Source organism: Amblyomma americanum, chromosome 9 (assembly GCF_052857255.1).
Source record: "Amblyomma americanum isolate KBUSLIRL-KWMA chromosome 9, ASM5285725v1, whole genome shotgun sequence".
Classification (NCBI taxonomy): domain Eukaryota; kingdom Metazoa; phylum Arthropoda; class Arachnida; order Ixodida; family Ixodidae; genus Amblyomma; species Amblyomma americanum.
In genome coordinates, this window is record NC_135505.1 from 126,017,445 (window position 1) to 126,037,436 (window position 19,992).

A 19,992-nucleotide genomic window follows, 5' to 3' on the forward strand; every position below is an offset into this window, starting at 1 on the left:
ACGGGCCTCTAGAATTTCGCCTCTATAAAAATTCGTCGGCCGCGGCCGGGATCAAAGCCACATCTTTCGGGTCAGCAGCCGAGTGCCATAAACACTGAGCCGCCGCGGTGGCACGGACCACAAGGGACCCACACATGAGGACAATTAAGTGCTGCCGTACTTTACTGAATAGTTGCACCCCCCCCCCCCTTATTGATTAAGGAGTCACTCGAAGAGCAAGCGCCACTAACACGCAGTAAAAGGGGGGGGGGGGGGGGGAGAGAAGCAAACAGGAAGCCTAACAACAGTCATGTAAAAACTCGAATTCTTTTGTCATCAAGCGAAGTGATGAGGCAATTAAGGAATTGCCCCCATGAATTTTATTAGGATTGTAAAAATTACAGGCTTGCACTTAAGGCTGCTTATGAGCGCGAAGGCGAAAGCCTTTTCCTGCCCTTTCTTCCTCCCTCGATTTGTCATTTTCTTTTATTTTCTGTAAAATTTCGTTGTCTTTTTTGTTTCTTTTTGGTTTTGCTTTATTTTCATGCTTAGTCATTTTTGTTTTGTTGCTCTTGTTTTATTTTTATTTTATTTAACAATACTGTAGGCCTTTGCACAGGCCCAAACAGGAAGTGGATTGTAAGATATACACACGAGCATGGGAAAAGCAGGAAAAAAGAAAAAAGAACAAAAAATAGATAGAGCAAAAAAAAAAAACTGCCGTACAACAGCACTGGAATTCAATACAAGGCACTTTCTTTTGTTTCACATGAATCGGGGAACAAAGTACTCAAAACAATTGTAATATTTGTCATATAATATTCTTGTAGTTATCGCGGATCTATAAAACACCACTATTCAGCACATTGCAATATTTACATTTAAAATGAAATCACACGTGCACTAGTGTTCAATCACTCAACCAACGCAATATCTTGGAACTACGCATTCAAATACTTTCATGAACAGCCAAAATATGACTCCAATTTTGCAACAAAGCTATCCACAGAATCTGTTTCTACAATTTCCTTTGGCAATGTATTCCAGATTTCAATTGCCCATGGGAAATATGAATACCTAAACGTGTCGCATTGTGTCGGATACTGCCTGATGTGTCTATTATGACAGGTTCTATTGGAGTGTCGGTGTGGTGGCTGCACGTAATCTCGCTTATCTATATTAATGTTGTTATTACATAGCATAAAAAGGAATTCTTTTGATTCTGATTTTATTTTTTATTTTTATTTCTATTTTCATATTCATTTACTTATTACTCTTCCTGGTTTCTTTTTTAATTTCTGGTTTTCTACTCGATTACATAAAAGTTGCTTAAGAACCACTTTTTAATGAGCTTTTACACTTTTGTGTTATTTACCGCATAACTTATGATTGGCAGTTCCTGCGGAAAACTTGCACCTACAACTTCCGTCCACTCCACTGAAGAGCAAAGAAAAGCCTACGCCTTAAAAGTCCACTTTCTTCGTTACCTATGCTTCTGTAGAGGATACAGACGTAGCTGAGCAATGCATGGAATGTTACGGCAAGTTCCCTGAATCTGTAAAAACAACGGAAGCATACAGTTCTCGCAGCCTATGGTTCATATTCCTCCCTTTTTGACCGATATAAACCGCATCGAATGTGAAATCGATCTTGTTTATCGGGTGGAGTGGCACATTATGTGAAAAGCTTCTTACGCTGCGTTGTGCACGCTCTATTTCATGGACTGCCTCCTAATATACGCGAGCACAAGCAGCAAAGCCTGCATGAAGCTCCAAAAACGTTATCCTCCAGATGCGTGGAGATCATTTTTAGTGGCAAAGCAATACTTCGCTAGGCCTAATCGGCGCATGCAAAACCGACATGCAGAAATAAAACAAATATTTCGGTGACTGGGATTTGAAACCGCGGCGGCGCAAAACAGATTAGCTTCTCTGCTTACTTCGCGGGAGCACTACGCTGTCGCCGCATCCGATCACGCTTCGTGTTAAACTGCTGTGCACTGCACGTCGTTGTATTCGTCAACTTCCATTTGCGGGGCGAACGGGTCAGATAGCCTAACCTCGATCAGAGCTTAACCGGTACTAATATCGTCGCCAGACGTGCCGACGACCCAGCAAAGAAAAACCATGAGCCAATCAGGATGAGCACATAATTTCGCACAGCATACTTTAAGAGTCTATATCTTTGTATTTATATTCTTGTTGCAAGCGCCAAGAATAGCGGCCACTCAGTCAAGCTATTGACCGAACAAAACTAACCGGCGCACAGGAGCCAGGCAAGACAAACATAACTTCCTTTGTCATACCTCTCTTGAAGGCTGATATAGTTGTGCGTCATGCATGTTCTCAAGCAATGATTCGCCAGCACTCAGTCAAGAAATTCCTACGGGAACCTGTGGCTTCCAAGCACTCGCAGAACACGTCAAAGCTGCTTAGGATTTCGTAATGGCCCCTTTTTGTTTGGGCCCCTTAATGGAGTCCGTAACTGACACTATTCTCAGAACTTTTCAGAGCGGAGAACGACGACCAGCAATGCTTTCGTGGTTGTAGGTACAAAGCTCCATCTGTAATCCCCTCTTTACTTCCAGGCATTCTCTTATCGTGATCACCTCGTTATCCTCTTATCTTCCCCCAAGGCAGAATAGCAGTCGATATAATGATCCCTTATATAATGATCAGCTTTTTCGTCATGCATGGTCTTAAGCTACGATTCGCCAGCGCAAAGTCAAAAATTCCCTAAGGAAACCTGCGGCTTCCAAGAATTCGCATAGCACGTCAAAGCTGCTTTAGATTTCGTAATGGCGCCTTTTTATTTGGGCCTTTACTGCAGAAACAAAAATATGTCGTCGGTCATAAAATTTTCCGATTGGCTGTATGGACGTGACCTCACCAGACCAAACCATTACCATTGGCTTGAGGGAAGTGGCGTCATCAGATCGGTGCTTTCCGATCTTCCGCAGGGAAGGTACCACAGCACACGGGAGAATTCTTATTGGTTGGGGCGAAAAACGTCGCCAGGCAGGAATGACATCAGTTTTGGAAGAAGAAGAATTGCAGTCCGTATAAAGATCCCTCAGGCTAAACTTTCGGCTTTTAATTCACTTTGTTTTTCTCGCTCGACCACAACCACAAAATAAAAAAAAAACGCTGCCAACAATTTTTTTTAAACACGTGAGAAAAGAATGAATAGCAAAATGACTCCAGACAAATATTGTTTATAAAAGCACAACGTGCTTGTATTGCACCAAGCAATGCAGTTACGACCTCAATACACCCTCGTCCAGGAAAATGCGATCGTGTGCTCGTACGCTTTCTAATAATATCGCCCCATCGTGCTTCTAATCCATCTCCGCTAATAATTTCTACGAAGTTTTTTAAAAACGCATCCTTTTGAGCGCCACCATAAAATGGCAATGAAAGCTGCCCCGAAATGAGCACTAGGCTGGCTCTTGCTTTCGTATGGCTATTGGATTTGCAGAATCTTACCACTATGCTTTGTGCTTCCTCTCTATTGGGTATATTTTTTAATGCTTAAGCTTTAGAAGCAGCAGGGACAAAAATAGGTGGTTGGTCATAAAATTCTCCGATTGCATGTGGGGACGAGACCTCACGAGACCAAATCATTAGCATTGGCTTGAGGAAAGTGGCGTCACCAAATCGGTACTTTCCCACCTGCCGCAGGGTAGTTACCACAGCACAAAAGAGAATTCTTATTGGCTGGACCGAAGTAAAGTCGCCGGGCAGGAATGACGTAAGTTTTGGTAAAGGCAGTAAAAGCTACTTATCTATCTCATCGCCAACACATTTGGAAGTATGTTCCTGTTAATTTTTTTATTCCCTGTAACACATATTCACTTATCATGTGTTCTGTTTCGCTCTGCTTAATTTGATTCGTTCAGGGTCTTGGCTTGCTCTATTTTTGATGTCGCAATTGGTATGGCGGATTCGTTCGCCATTTTTTTTAATATTTAGGCGCATTGCTTCCGTTTACCGCATGCGATGTGCGCCTGATTTTCCTTTAATTTTCGTGTGCAACTGCCAACGTGTAAAATCTCTTTTCCCTTTGTTTTCTCTTTCTGCATCCGTTATCTCCTCTTTATTATCTGGATATGCATGCGTCGCCCTCATTGGATTCACAGTTTCTGTCCTGTATATTTAGAATATTGGCAGGTGTAGAGATTTTCATGCCAAATCATAAAAGCAAGATGTTCTCGGTGTTGTAGCCAGCTTTTTGCTACATGCGCTGGTAAGCCTGCCAACTCCAGCTGAAAGCTTTTGTTTTTGCCTAGGGAGGATTGTTGGTCGGTTTTCTCCTCTAGAGATTCACGAGTTGCTGTTTTTTGACTCAGAGCAGAGAAGCTGAATGGCCGAAAAGTACGTGTCGCTTGTAAATTGTTAAGGCCGTGCCACTCTGCGGATGTAGAAAAGTGACATCAACAAAACTTTTGCAACTAAGCCAGCAACAAACTGAACTATCCTGTTTCCTAGCAGCTTGTAACACTGCATGAATGGCACAGAAAGAAGACTGCTTCGAGGCGCTATTTCCTCAATAGAACAGCTTCCGGCAACAAGAACAAGGGACAAACAACGTTTGTGAATGCGTTTCGCTCTCTTCACTGGCCGGACGAATTTCCTGGCGACAAGATACCATTCAAAGCACGCTTGATCGACCACTTTCGTCTCTTTCCTGGTTGTAAACATTGTTTGTAATACCTTTCCTTTCATCACTTTGCTGTCTTCCGCGGTGCGGCGTCTCGAAGGCGGGCAGGCCACAACATTCGCTACTACCAGCCCGCGTCTGTGCTGGAGCCGCCGTCGATAAGCACCCTCCTGGTCCCCGTTGCAATCTTGGGCGTAAATTATATAGTGTACACTCCGGACGAGTGCGGGGTTTCCAAAATGCCTTTTCATCTTGTGCTACCCGTCTGCACGTAGTGAGGGTCCGGTCTTCTGGAGTAACAGCGGAGCTGTTCGGCTACCTCGACGTGTGAGTGTTATAACCAACAACGACTCTGCGCGGGTGCCGGCAGAAGAGACTGCGAAGTGCTTCTGCAAACATTCCACAGTCGTGTTCAGCCAAGAGAGCGAGCTATCGCATTGGTCCACGAGAGGTATTCTTGCGGGATGGAATGGAGGAGCTGGGCATAATTGGCGCGAGCTCAAGGATAGATCATCTGAAGAGATCGCTACAAATTTGGAGTCGGATTTTGCAGAGGAGCCCGAGTGATTTTTCCAAGTTTCTCAAAAAATAAGATGAGCAAAAAGGTAGCGTTGCGTTGTTTGTTTGAAAATATTTGACCGAGCAAGTTTTGCGTAGGCATTTCAATTTGTATCGCACGAGATCCTTTCATAAGGAAGAAGGCATAATGTGCAGACACATTTCCTGTCATGTGTACGGTTCGTCCTAACCATAATATAAAGCGCGATACATCGTAACTGCTGCAGCAGCAGCTGCACCCGGCAGTTATTCGTGCTACATGTTTATTGCCAAACGCACAAGCAGCGCAGCAGAAAAATCTGTCTTCGGTATCTGCTGCTATGGAACGCAGCCCACGGTAGAGATCACGAGAGCAGCAACGTACGGCGGAAAACCGCCGCTGAAATTGTTTTTCCCATGTGACAGAGAGCAACAGTTGAAGTTTCGGATACGTGTTTCTGGGTGAAAGGGACATATTTCCAAAGACTTCGTGTTGAAGCGGTCTGACAGGATCGGCAACATTGCGTGAATGTCGCACTGTCACACGGAGATAGCAAACTGTTTCCGCAGTGTGACTGTCTTTGCCCTGCCCTACACCGCCAGTGTGAAGTGTGGAAGGCGGAGCCATTGACACAATTAACGAGGACTTGCTTGCGATATACAGGTTACTTGCTTTCACTGCGGTATCCTTTGCTATCACTGCCACCTTTTCGCATAGAGTAAGGATGAGGATAACGCGCAGCTTTCCTGGTTCATGAGAGCAACACATAATGTGACGACAACGATTGGGTACGTCACTTGTGGCCAAACGCTGCTTAAAAAAGCCGTTTTAATGCCACAACATTACAAGGATTAATGCGGGAAAAAATTGTGCCGTTGGTCATAAAATACGCTGATCGTGTGGAAGAAAGAGATGCCATCGTGCCAGAAGTGACGTCATTTCCTGTAAAGGCATCAAACTCTTTGGATGCTATCACACTGCCAACACATATAGTGATAAGGTGTACCTCTGAGTTTTTTACCCGTTTCCGTGGCAAAGTGCTCCGCGAGAGATGTAGACGTCCAGTTTGAAAAATAAATGTCGGTGCAATCGTCTCTCAACCTAAGGCTGCAAGCTATACGTTAAGAGAACGTTTAGGTAGTACAGCCTCTTCTGTGAACCTAAAGAGCGCTTTTAGGACAATAATAACAGATGGGCCAGATCTTCCTTACAGCTCCAGGATACGAGTTTGAAAGCTTCGTAGAGCTAGCATCCAGCAGCTAAATGTAACAGATCATATGCTCACCTGTAATAACTGAGGAAACCTTTTTTTTACGGTGGTCATATTTCGCAACAATCTGCCGCCGTCACAAAGAGATAGGTGAAGAGCAATGAACTAGCGAAAAAAATCTGAAATGATGCAAAGCAAATTTCTAGTCTGAACTTTGTGCATCCCGCCGCGGTGGCTCAGTGGTTGGGGCGCTCGGCTATTGATCCGGAGTTCCGGGGTTCGAGCCCGACCGCGGCTGCTGCGTTTTTATGTAGGAAAAACTCTAATGCGCCCGTGTGCTGTGCGATGTCAGTGCACGTTAAAGATCCCCAGGTGGTCGAAATTATTCCGGAGCCCTCCACTACGGCACCTCTTTCTTCCTTTCTTCTTTAGCTCCCTCCTTTATCCCACCCCTTACGGCGCGGTTCAGGTGTCCGCTCATATATGAGACAGATACTGCGCTATTTCTTTTCCCCAAGAAACCAATTATTACTATTATTGTTATTATAATTTGTGCAGCGAATTATATCTTATTACTAAGCTAAGGAACATTTCCGATTTTTCTAGCGCATGATGGCCTTAGCTGCCTATGTGCCATTGAATCCAACACAACACATTCTCCACCTTTTCTTTTATTAAAATTTCTGTCTCTCTCTCTAACACAACACATTTTTTTTTCTCTGAACTGTGGGCATTCAGCAAAAAAAAAATGAAAATTTATGAAAATCTAAGCTCAAAGAGCACAGAGGTGTGTAAATGTTAGAGGGGTACTGACGTAATGTTTTCGGGTGTGCATTTTTTTGTCTTGAAAGAGGCCTGCGGGCATAGTAATCATAAAAATTAGCTTAAATTACCATTGCTTTACTACTTATTTAGAAGTGATACTTATTTGCTAATACATATTTAGAAGTGATTTTGATCTTGATAGGCGCCAGCGCTGAAATTCATCCAGACGTCATGTTCGACCGGCCATCCTGGACTGCCACATTTCTCGAGACGTCCTCGTCGCCGCCAAGCGCTGCAAACAACCACTTGACACCGAGACATAAGAATCATTTGGACAAGTCCACCTTGAAGTCACTCGAAGCGGGTGGAATTGCGGGGCAGCTCATTGGACAAAATTTAAGATTATATTACTTACGTTATATTTAACGCCGGCGACTAAAACTTCCTAGAAGGCATCTCCTTCCGCTGCTTAAAAATATCGTATTGTTTAGGGTCGAAATATTTCGTCTCTACCCCCTTCAGAAAACGCTTTTATTCAGGTTTAATGTTAAAAAGTACGTCGAATGCATTAGTCTCCAGTATGCAAAAAATTCGTAACACAAATCATGGACATTATGAAAGCTTCCTTTAAGAAGACACGGCTTCTAGGAGCGATGTGGAGAGCCTCGAGTGTATCCTATGGTTATTCTCGGGGTAGTCAGGACATGAATAGGAAAGGGATTTCAATGAACAAGGAAACACACTGTGGAAAAGCTAGAGCTAAAGCTATTACTATGTGTGCGTTTAGAGTGTGTGTTCGCCTTCATGCTGCTGCCAAAACATAAATCTGTCATGGCGTGTCGCCTTTCAACGCGCCTGCGTATCGGTTAATCACAATCGTCAGGGATAGCTAGCCAGAAATACAACCAGAGAAGTATGTCTAGCATGATAAAAACGTGACCTGTGTGTTGCCTTCGTACAAGCAAATTAGACAAATGTTGCACTTTTGTGGAGTTAATACAAAACGTGTCAGCTTTAACGAACGAAACTACAGGTTAATTTTTATATACAGACAGCCCGAGTCACAAATATCCGTGTATGGCGAATTTAATTCTCCTCTTGATCGTCAGTACAAACCAGTGTTTTTCACAATTCTCCGAAGTGTACCAGCCCAACCTGTACGAAGAGCACACTAAGTAAAAGACCCTTATTGAATGGCCTCCTCCAAGCTTCGAACAGTTAACCGAGTTTTTCTAAGCACAATCATTCGTCTTGTTTGGCGCAAATTACGTGCCCATGTAGCTTTGAAACCCAGGCACCTTATTCACTCCAGCATTCAGCGGGCCACAATTTCGACTCGGGAAGATCACTTTCAACCGAAAGACCGAAATTCCTCGAAATATTTCTCTTTTTCCTCCAAAGGCAAGCTTCCTTTGGAGTGTCTTGAGGAACATAAATATATGATGTATAGTCTGTTTTTCGACTTCGTATCGCTTTATAATGCCCTTACGGTTACTCAAAGAAAGGAATGTTTTGAGTACTTTTTTGCTCACTTCTTTGCTTCCTTCCACGCAGATACCATTTCAGGTTTACTTTCATCCATTCAGAAAGCCTATATGAAGCGAAGTTTTTTATTTAGACTCTTAAAAAAGCCTAGAGAAAATGTTCGCAAGGAAAGGTCTGCCCATGCGCTCCTTCAGTCTGATTCGGAAAAACTAGTTTTCTCTCGCGTCAGCACTCGCACCGCATCTATTTCGCTGAAGCACATAGCCGCCTTCTTGACAGACCGCAAAGTGACTTCGCTTGCTCTATGCACGTAACACTATATCCTCCTCGTCGCCATGCCTGGAACAGTTCCCCATAGTTCTTGTTCTCTATAATTCAAGGGCTAAGACGACTCCTAAATAACATGCAAAAACTGCAACGAGTTGCGACTGAGTATAGAAGTAATTGCAAAAACAGACCGAGAAAATAAATCAAAAGACAGTCCAGCCGCAGTTCGTGTCAATCTTTCCTGCTTCCTTGAAGACGTGAAATAAGAAACAGCAAATATTCTTTTTAAAGACGCGATAAAACATAACGTGCCCAAGGCATGGTATCAGACACGTGACCTAGTAGTGGCGTTTGCATAAAATGTATGGTTTATACTTTATGCAGTTACGTCGCAAAGGTACTCAAGCAGAGAGGTACGCCGCAGCGAAGGTCCGCGGCTAATGTCGACCACCTGGGGTACTTTAAGGCGCATGACATCGCAATGTACACGGGCCACTTGCATTTCGCCTCCATCATAATGTGACCTCTAAGTCTGATGTGAGTAAAGAAGGAAAATTGTTGAAAAGAGGGGGAAATAATGGCGGCAATTGTATTGTGTGCTCGTTTACTTAAAGAAACAGTGCGAGAAAGAAAACGGGGGGGGGGGGGGGGGAGGGGGCGGGGGTATTGCTCAAGCTCGTAAACAAGCGAGATAAGTTCGAAAATAAAATTATAGACAGAAACTTCAGTTAGCCTCGATTGTGCTGTTGTGTTCGACTTGGGCGCTTTTCATCAAACTACTCCATGCTTTCCAACACCGAGAACAATGTTTGCGTTATGTTTGTTTTATCGTCAAACACTTCTGCTACTACTACTTTGCTCCGACAGCGTATAAAATCAGTCATATATTACGTTGCAGGAGGGCAGCGAGAAGAAATATAGTAACTTCTTCTAAACCCCACACGACTTTTTGAATATATAATTAGTACCATAATGAAGTTTTCATCATCATCATCAGCCTGACTACGGCCAATGCAAGCCAAAGGCCTTTCCGATGTCTCTGCAGTTAACCCTGTCCTTTCCGCCGTATGCCCGCAAACATCTTTATATCATCCGGCCACCTAACTTTCTGCCGCCCCCTGCTACGCTTGCCTTCTCTTGGAATCCACTCCGTTACCCTTAAGGACAAGCAGTTGTCTTGCCTTCGCAGTAAATGCCCTGCCCAAGCCCATTTTTTCCTCTTGAGTTCGACTAGGATGTCATAAATTTTCAATTGCTGATAACTATTGAATAAACATTTCTGCTATAGCCAAATGCTGCGTTTTACTATGATAGTTCGCTCTGACTTCCCTGTTTTCCTTGACCGCACGGGTGCCTTAGCCCTCCTATTCAGCATGAAGGTGCAGCTGACAAAGAGAGTCTGAGAACTTGTAGATGCAAGTTTGCTGCAGTAGAAGTCAATATCTGGTTTGCTGCAGTGGAAGTTTACTTCCCGTAATAATGTGGGTATATGGTGCTGGTTAAGCGAAGAAGCGCTTATTATAACGCCGAGTCGCTAATTCTAAATTATCCGCAAGCCACTTCAGGCAGTTTATATTAACTCGCAGCTCATACCAGCGGACTTAAGTGCCAGCCTTTTTTGACTAACTGCATCCAACAACCTGAAGTTTTAGAAACACGCAGAAAGTTCAAGTTATTGCGTCATAAAAGAGAAAAAAGACAAGAACGACGATGACACGTTGATTTTTCAATACCTGAGAGCCATCGCTGTCGTGATTAATGAAGGTTCATGTTAATTTTCAAGTTCACAGAATATTCAGCAACGGCGAATAATTGAGCTGAGGATTCTGACTGAAAATACGCCCGATAAAATAAAGAAAACCATGGTGTCATAAGCGGCGGAGACGACTCACTTGCGACCGGAGAGAATACGAGACAGAAAAAAAGGAGGAGGACAGGGGGATGACGAAAGGACTTGACAAGATTGAAATGAGAATTTAGGGTGGTTGACTTGCATACTGATCATTAGAAAAAGCAATAAATAAAAGCAGGCAATAAAACAGCGAATGTCTTGCGTGTGCGTGAGCGACCGTGCCGTACTGTCGCAACCTGTCATGTGATGCAAGTCTGAGAGAACAGAAGAGCGCGTATGGCAGGTATGACGGTGGCCGAAAGTTTGTTGCCCTTCATCGCCCCTTTGATCTCATGTCCGAAATTCTCGGACAAAAAAAATTTGAATGTTGGAAAATTGTAAGTTGCTGTTATGGAAATATGCAATATAATGGCCCATTTTTCTGATGTGTCACAAAAACTTCCTGTTAGCATGTTTCCATCGATCTCGTCCAGCAGTTAGGATAGCCATATAAAACCGACGGGGAAAGCTATTGACGATAAAAGAGATGTTAAGAGCAAAAAAATGCAAGACCGCCATAGGGGGGTCTTCGGATATATTGATTCTTATACTAAAATCACACAATATATAAATAAATTGCGTTCATAAAGTGATTCCGCTCAAACTTGCTTTCGTTTAGAACTGTTGGGTAAGTAATGTCATGGTAAATACGAGAAGCAAAAAGGCGGCAGGCCTAGCAAATTTCCTCGAATCGCAATTTTGACTTCTCGTGGGGGGCACTCAGAGAAAGGAATTGGGGAGGTGGCTATGCTTATGTCCGCTCCTGGCTCTCCTGCTTCGCCCGTGCACTTATACGGGACAGGGCATTAGGTCAACGGTGACAGTGACAGCAGGTAAGTATTGCAGTGACCGGCAGTGGGCTCTATTCTAGCGATAAATACGCCTTTTTTACCTTTTCAAATTCTTGTCTCCTGTTACCCTTCTTTCCATTTCAGCATGTTATCAGAGGTACAGGGATGGAGAATGCCTTGAAGTGCTGCCCGGTATCAGAGTTTGAGCCAGCTGCAAGCGACGACTGACTGGAGTGTAATGGCAGGAGGAACAAGGCCCAACCATTTCCACCTTGTCGCAAAAAGCGTCTGACGGGTATCGCCAGAGGAGATTATATTCTCTCTTCGATGCACTCCCGTGTTCTCGCTCCTATTACACGTTTTTACACTAGTTTTTTTACGCTTGAAACATTTTTTCAATTTGAACTCATTTTGTTGTGAATGGGTGACATGTCAGTGGACGACCTGGAAACGAGCGACGCTTTAACTGATAAGTGATCTTATCGGGTACCCTGTATAGTAAATGCCCAACTTCTCCCAAAACCACCTAAGGCACTCACATAAAATGTGCTTTGCAGTACATGCCAAGATACAGCGGCTTGTGCTTTTCGCGTTGTGACTTCATAAAAAAGATTGCAGGGCAGTACGCTTGAGGGGAAAGAAACGAGTAGCTGTGTTGTGCAATAGTGACTTTACCAAAAGAGTTAGCAGGAGCCAAGAATGAGTATATTGGAGTGCATAGACAGAACAAAGGATACGTGCGCAACTGCGCAACTAGTTGAAGAATTCATTAGAAATTCACAGCGACTATGCGCCATGTGTACTTTCCACTTCGCCAGAATAACCTTTAAACACTCTTAGTCTTCATGCCGAAAATTTTTAATGAAATGTTTTTGCACGGAGGCACAGATCAGGTATTTGGTTGGGAGCCAATATTCAAGGTGGGTGTCTAAAACACATATTTGGACTTTAGAACCTATAAAATAGAACTGTATTTTGTTCATATGAAATAATTTTGTTACTTCTAAACACAAGTTCATAATGTGTCATAGTAATTATCTTTTTAGAAACGCTGTCAGGAGCAAACGGAAAAGTGTGCTGTTTTCTCTGTGTTATATTACATATAGACTTGCCTGTATTTTCGGCGCAGTGATATTACTTTACCCACAATTTACAAAATATGGTACTTCAGAGTCGCTCTTTGGATTTAAAGAAACTACGTTTCGCTGTCTTTATTCTTACCCTTCGCACCAGACCCTCTAACACACCAGTGCTGACAAGGTGCCAACGCAACTCCACTCTCTCCTCTACAGTTCGCACAGACAATGAGAAATATCGCTCCCAGGTAAGTCTCGCGAGGACCTCGGTTGCCCAGGGGACATCGCTTTCACAACGTGCTTACCTTACTCAATCCGCCGATGTTCCCACTAAGAGGAAGTAGTTAAAAGCACGACTTGGCGTATTATATCCCCTGCTTGCGGGAATAACGGCGCATTCGCTCTCATTTAACTCACGTATACTGCAATTGTCGTTGCTAAAATATTTGTGTTAAAACTCACGCCATTTTCACGTTTGTCCTAATAGGGTGCAGTGCGCTCCATATGTACGACTTGCGCCATTCGCCTTTAGGAAAATCCAAATTGCTTAAAAAAACAGGAAGGAGGGTGTCGCGGCCAGTTGGCCTATTTATTTTACTTCTCTGTCAATAATCTAGAAAGAGAGCTGTACGTGATGTAAATATCTAACACCACAGGCGTAAAGGACACAATGAAGACGTCACCCGTTGATGTAATACTGACGTACCCCAACCCCATTTTCAACGGAAGCCGTGAATCAATCGATTTCAGCAACGGCAAATTTGTAATGATATTCGCCCGGTGCAAAGGGCTGACTAAATTCACGAGCCGTTTATCAGCTCTGCGAGAGCTCAACACGCCTCGGTACGGCGCCACTTGTTCTTCCCAACGTCACGCGTCAGGCGATTCCGTCAGTCATATGAATCACCAGTCAGGCGTGGTAGCTCAAAACAAATGCGCTGCTCACCCAAACAAGAAAGACTACGCATGAACTGCCGGCATCTTGTCAAAAGCCTAAGTCCATCGCTCTGCAGCATTCCCTAATGATGTCACCTTTCCTCAGTACTTTTAAGGTGAAAGCCTTTTATTACAAGTCTCTTAACTGTCCAGCGGGGATGTTCGCAGAAATGTCTCACATTATAGCTGTCAATCAAACTGATGACGTCGTGTATCTATACACGAAGGAAGTACGTAACAGATCGCATGTTGGTGTAAAAGAGGAAATTTCAAGAGTAGAAAACATAGAAGCAGGTGGACGTCCGCCAGTCTTGGAGATAAGATAAGCTATGCAAAAATATATGATATTTGCCAGACCTATAGAAGCAGAGCCGGCTGATTTCGATTCAGTCGAATAATGAAACCTGAAGGTTCACAAACAATTGTGTAAATTTTAATAAACATCTTAACCACTCATTATTTACACAAGCAAAGTGGCCCCTGAATTTTTTTTCTGTCCTTTCTCAGTATGTTTCGCTCGATCTGCATAACGTCCCCTGATTAATTTGTTTTTCTTTGTAATGTTTTGCTTTTGCTTTTCTACTTTTTTTTGGTTGTTTCTCTGTCTAGGATAGTCGTATTTGTTTGTGATATTCGGGACACAGCGCATCCTAGGGTAGGAAATAAACCGCGTCAATTGTCAGACTTGAGCACCGGCAGGGTAGGTGAATTCGCAACCCTAGACACAGGGTAAGCGTCATTCTTTTTGTGGATTTAGATATGAAATAAACAGCGACCGCCCTTTTTCCTTGTGCAAGCGGAAAGATTAGGATTTATTCGCACCGTGATGTGGAGGAGGTTGCAAGAAAAAGCTACACGCACGCATGCGCGAACATAGGACTGACAGGCTAACAGAGAGATTCACACAACCTACGACGTTGGCACGCAAACTGTAGAGTAAGGAACACGGCACGTCTATTGCGCGCACAAGTATTGTGCCTAGGCGAGCTTTTAAAAGAAAGGGACTACGGCTGCACTGAGATTTCTGAATACATGTCTTACATCAAAGGCTTTTCATGTTGACATTTCAAAGACCGAGGAGCAGATGTTCTCTCATGGCGTTATTCCACTACACTGGGAGCAAACCATTTCAACTTGCACGAAATCTGCGAAATTACCGACCGGCCTTGAAAAAATACGGAGAGGGAGGGGGAAAGCTATCGCCAGAACACAGACATCACGCGTATTCAGTGAGAGCGCTGTGCGCGAGGGGCTGTTGTTTAGAGCTATGTGTTAGCGGACACGCTGACGTGCTGGTCTTTGTTATATTTGCAAAATGTGCTAAATCATCTCCATTAAGCAAAAAAAGTGTAAATGCGTGAACCAAGCTTCTTAAAGAGACTCATATCGTGGTCGTATCTAGACTCTTCCTAGGCCGACAGCAAAAGCTAGCTCACTTTGTGCAGATGTTGGGTGCACGGAGTCGTTTGATGTGCGAAACACAGAAGAACGCCACCTGGGGAACTGCGATGAAACGGTCGGAGAACACGACGCCGACGAAGGAAACAACATGCTATTCTGGATTCTTCTATATGTAAAGAAAAAATAAACTTTAAATTGTAACAGTTTTCGGAGGTCTGATATATAGTAGACATTGCAACTGCATTAGGCTCAAACGATTGGATATTTACAATTTATGTTATGTGCAATTTTTCAATAAAAAATGCATACAAAATCGCAAAAGTTCTCCTTCATCAAGATGGACCTGCATCAGACATTATGCACGTTTCTGCGCGCACACTGAATGAACGGACACGGGGCTAACGGAAGTCATCGTGCGGCTTTGAATGGCGGCGAAGCGAATATTCCTAGGGTTACCAGAGCAGCGCGAAAACTGAGCAGCCTCATGGCTGGAAACCGGAGGAGCCAGGATGACGTGAGTTTCGGCGAGAGGAGAACATGAGGAGCCCCTTAGCTTGGCGCTTGGCAACGTGTACAACCAGCGGGGAAACCCGCGAAACACGAACCAGACGTCTTCGTGAGCCAGCCATTGCTGTGATGTGCTGCATCATTCCTTGCATGCCCGGTGATACAATGGGTACAAGCTTTCCCCTGGCCTGGTGCTCGGCTAGTAAGGGCTGAAATGCTTGGAAAATGGGTCCTTGATCCCACCTTGAGTAATCGAAAAATACCTTGTGCCATGGCGCTCTTTGGCCATAGACGCCCTTGCGCCATAAAAAACCATCATCATCATCATTCCTTGCATGCACTAAGGGCGAAAGCAGTGCATCAATTCCTCCTGTGGGATATGTTTTGAATACAACTGTCCTTGATTCTTCTATATGTACAGAATAAATAAACCTTAAATCGTAACAGTTTTCGGAGATGTGATATACAGTAGAGGTCGACATAAAGATGGCTTCTGGATCAAAGCCATAAAATTTGCGACTGATATATTAGGCTCAATGCTGTTGGATATTTAAAATTTATGCTATGTGCAATTTTTCAATGAAAAATACATACAAAATCGCAAGAGTTCTCCTTCATAGAGATGGAGCTGCACAAGACATTCCAAATTGCGCAGTATAATGAAAAACTTTGTAACTAGCAATGCCTTCGAACTCTGACTCGGTTTATGTTGCTGTTGCTGTCCAGACAACATATTGCACATACCAAAGCTGAGGATAATACCCGTGTCTTCAGCGTCTTTCCCTCGTACTGCCTGCAATGTCTCCTCGTCACTAGTACTTCAAGACACATTATTAAATTCCTGTAATATTATCCGAAAGTTTACAATAGAATGTACTTGAGTGTAAAAATAATTTTTGTTGAAACACCCATTTCATCAAACTGTTTTTATGCCCTAAGGAATAAAGGTCCCAAGAAACTTCAGATATGTGACTACTTAGAAGGAAATATAAAAAAAGCATTAGAAGAAAGGCTCCTTGTACCCGGTATTTATATTCGTTTTCCAAAAGGAGTTGACCTTTTTGATGGTGAAAAAAAACCACCATCAATGATAATGGCGAATATGCCGTGATGTACTGCTACGGATCCCTACTGGAGTTTCTTTTATGTTATGCATTCTGGATTACTGAACTGTTTCAATTTGTAAAATTTTATATACACGAATGCTTGTTCAAATTAGAAAGAAATGGTTTCATTAGGTCCGAGCCTAAGTCGTTCTTCTCCTGTGCACAATATCTGGCATCAAATGTACTCGTTGGAACCATTTTTCCCCAGTACATAATGGCGTAAGTAATCAGTGACATTTATCATTTAACAAGTTACCTCGATATCCTGAATACTAAATGTACTAAAAAAAGTAATCACTAAGGCCACGAAGATTAGATGGCGAACGCTTGGATTACCAGGGCACTTTGATACACTTAAGAAAACTCCAAAGCGTTGGCCAAGCAAAACCAGAACGCACTGGAAACTGCTTTCATCCCTATATGCGTGGTGGCGCGCGCCGGTACCTCTTTAAAAATAAGGTGGCATTCGTTTCTCTTTTTGCGTCAACCTCGTTTCTTCGACAGCTTGCGTCGAGGTAATTATGAACCACTCAACATGGTATAACGCCAGGCTTTGGTTTTCTTCACTGATTTTTATTCTGCACCTAGACCACTGACAGATGCATTTCATTCCTTGCTTTTCGCCGCGAAAGTGACCACTAGATATTAAAGATGAAGCTGAAGAGATTGTATTTTAATATAACTCCATCAGCCTGGAAATTTTAAACTCCTCCAAGAATTTCTTTTTTGTGACACAATCAACAAATGCCACTTTTTAGATCAGCCACCCATTCGCAATCCTTGTGTTTAATTCCTGGATTGCCCTCCGACACAAATCGGTGTGCCATCTATATTTGATGCATACTGCACCTTTTCAGTAGAAATAACAGTGTTATGTAGTGTCACGGACAACCGATAGACCTTACAGGGCAACGTTCTAGCAGGTACGCCAGGAGGAAGAGAGGCACTCGAGTAGAAACGAAAAAATGTCCAGCCTAAAGGATGCTATGCGTGTATGTACCAGTTGACGAAGTCCGAACGTATGGCGTCGCCAAAAGAGTTTGCCAGCAGGGTGGCATGCCGCCCTCCCACGGTACTCCTAAAGACGAAGGATGAAACGTTGGTTGGGATGGAAACATCCTGAGAAGTGTTCTAGAGCCGTGTATGGAACGGCGAAACCTTAATTGGCGTGCTTGGGTATCGCGGGGTAACGTGCACGATGCCGAATGGCTCCTTAAGGAAGCACTAGATAGTTGCCTTACCTTAGATTCTGCAGAACGATGTAGGTGCCATTGTAATGGCGTAGAAACTTCTCGGAGCGGTCGCGCAGGCGCATTGGGCAAGTAATTCTCTGCCTTGAAGATTATAGCGATCAGCGTCCTTTCCTTCCCGTATACTTGCTCACCGGCCACTGAGTTGGCGGGTTGTATCTGCTTGTCCAACGATTTGCTCCTTGGAAAAAGGGAGAGGGCACGGTTTGAGCACTTTCGGCAAAAAACACAACGAGCATCTTAATCACGTCTTCAACGTGAGGATATGTGCTGACACCGTGTTTCAGCGGTGCTCCTCTAATAAACCAAATGACAGTTTCGGTTTAGGTGAGGAGTAGTGGTCCATGTCCGAACGAACGTTCGAAACCTTCAACCCACAGCCACACCCCGTGTACACAACACTTCTTCAGAAGGGAGCCACTGTTTTCGAAATTAGAATCGCAGTTCGGTCTTATCAATAGACCTGCCCGAACCATGACCGCCACGTCGGCAAAAACATCCTGCATCATCCAGGCCTCGCTCCGCATCTATTATCCCACACGCCTCTAGCACCCCCGAATATTCACGGCGATAGGTTCTATGACGTTGAGCATGGGCTGGGCAGCTTAGACTAACTGCTTTGAATATGTGGGACGAGGTACACTTCATCCTTAAGACGCTGTCAAGATGTGGTTTCAGATCCATAAGACCTAGATCACCAGGTGGCGAGAGTTCCGGCGGCAGGTGATGGACACCGAGTAACATCAACGACAAAATCAGCCCTCCCGTTCAGTGGGTTTGTAAGGTGCTAGCAACTGGCAATATGAAATTTACCCAGTATAGTTTCCTGCGTAACGCCGCGACTACTCGCCAAAGACGTACAGCGATTTATATAAGCGATACTACGTCGAGTGCGCGATGTGCAATTAATTATGCAGCGATACGTTTACACGAAACTACCCATGAAAGCTTTTATATTGTGGAATGCAATTCTATGATAAAGTCGACATGCTAAGACATTAGACCTCCTTACATTGAAGGGTCTCAGTGAGTTTGTTTTTCTTTTCTGAACGCTATTTCGTTTAAACTGGTCTTCCACAACTGAGCTGGAAGTATAGTAACATTTTGTAGACTTAACTATGACGCCATCCAGATATTTTAGAGCTCAGCCCTTAAGCATCCGTTTGTGGGTTGAGCCACGTCGGAGTCATCACTGTAACCCAGCAAAACCATAAATAAACAAAAACAAGCATTGCCTCAACTGAGATTCGAACCCGCGGCGCCGCAAACAGTTCACTTTTACTGGCCACCACACGAGAGCACTAGGCTATCGCAGCAGCCTATCAAGCCTCTTAATACACAAAAACATACTCTCGCGCTGTGCATTGCACATTGTCATCTTCATCAACTAAAACTACTGTAGAACTAATATCGTCGCCAGACGTGCCGACAGCCCAGCAAAGCTAACAATCAGCCCACAGAGCTGGAGATAACTACAGAGCGGCGCTCAAAATTCGCATTACAGAGTATCGTAATTGTCCTTAGAATTTTTATTCGAACTGTTTCTCTTACGCTCTTGTTTGTATTTAATGTTGCGTGAATACCAGATGAATGCATTTTAGAATGTTTAAACCTGAAATGGCCTGGACTTCAACTGTTATTCATATAGCATTGGTAGAAATTGTTGCATATAGATTGCGTCAAAACAGGCCATTATATACAGAAGTCAAGCACACATTTTAAATTGTCCTTTTTGGGTTTCATTTCATTTTTGATATTTTATTTAGTTTTGGTTATGTTCAGCTTTTGTTGACATTACATTCTAAGCTCCTTGTAATAATATACAGGACAGCGTCTCTTCACGCGGTGTTCGGAATCGGCTGAGTGGGTTTTGGTTTTCCATTAAATTGCTGATGCTCTTCTACATCGAAACTCGCAATGTATTTCAAAGCGATTTGATGTCGAGAACATAAGCCTCAAATTCGAACAACGACTTGTCCTGTCTTGCGTAAATGCGTCCTGGTTTTTCGGCCGGAAATTTCTATATACAGACGAGCTTAGCATTGAATGCACTCAACCGGACAAAAACTCTACCATGTGATTTCCGTTGTTTGCCACCAATGCGTCTCTCGTATATTGAACTGAGACTCTC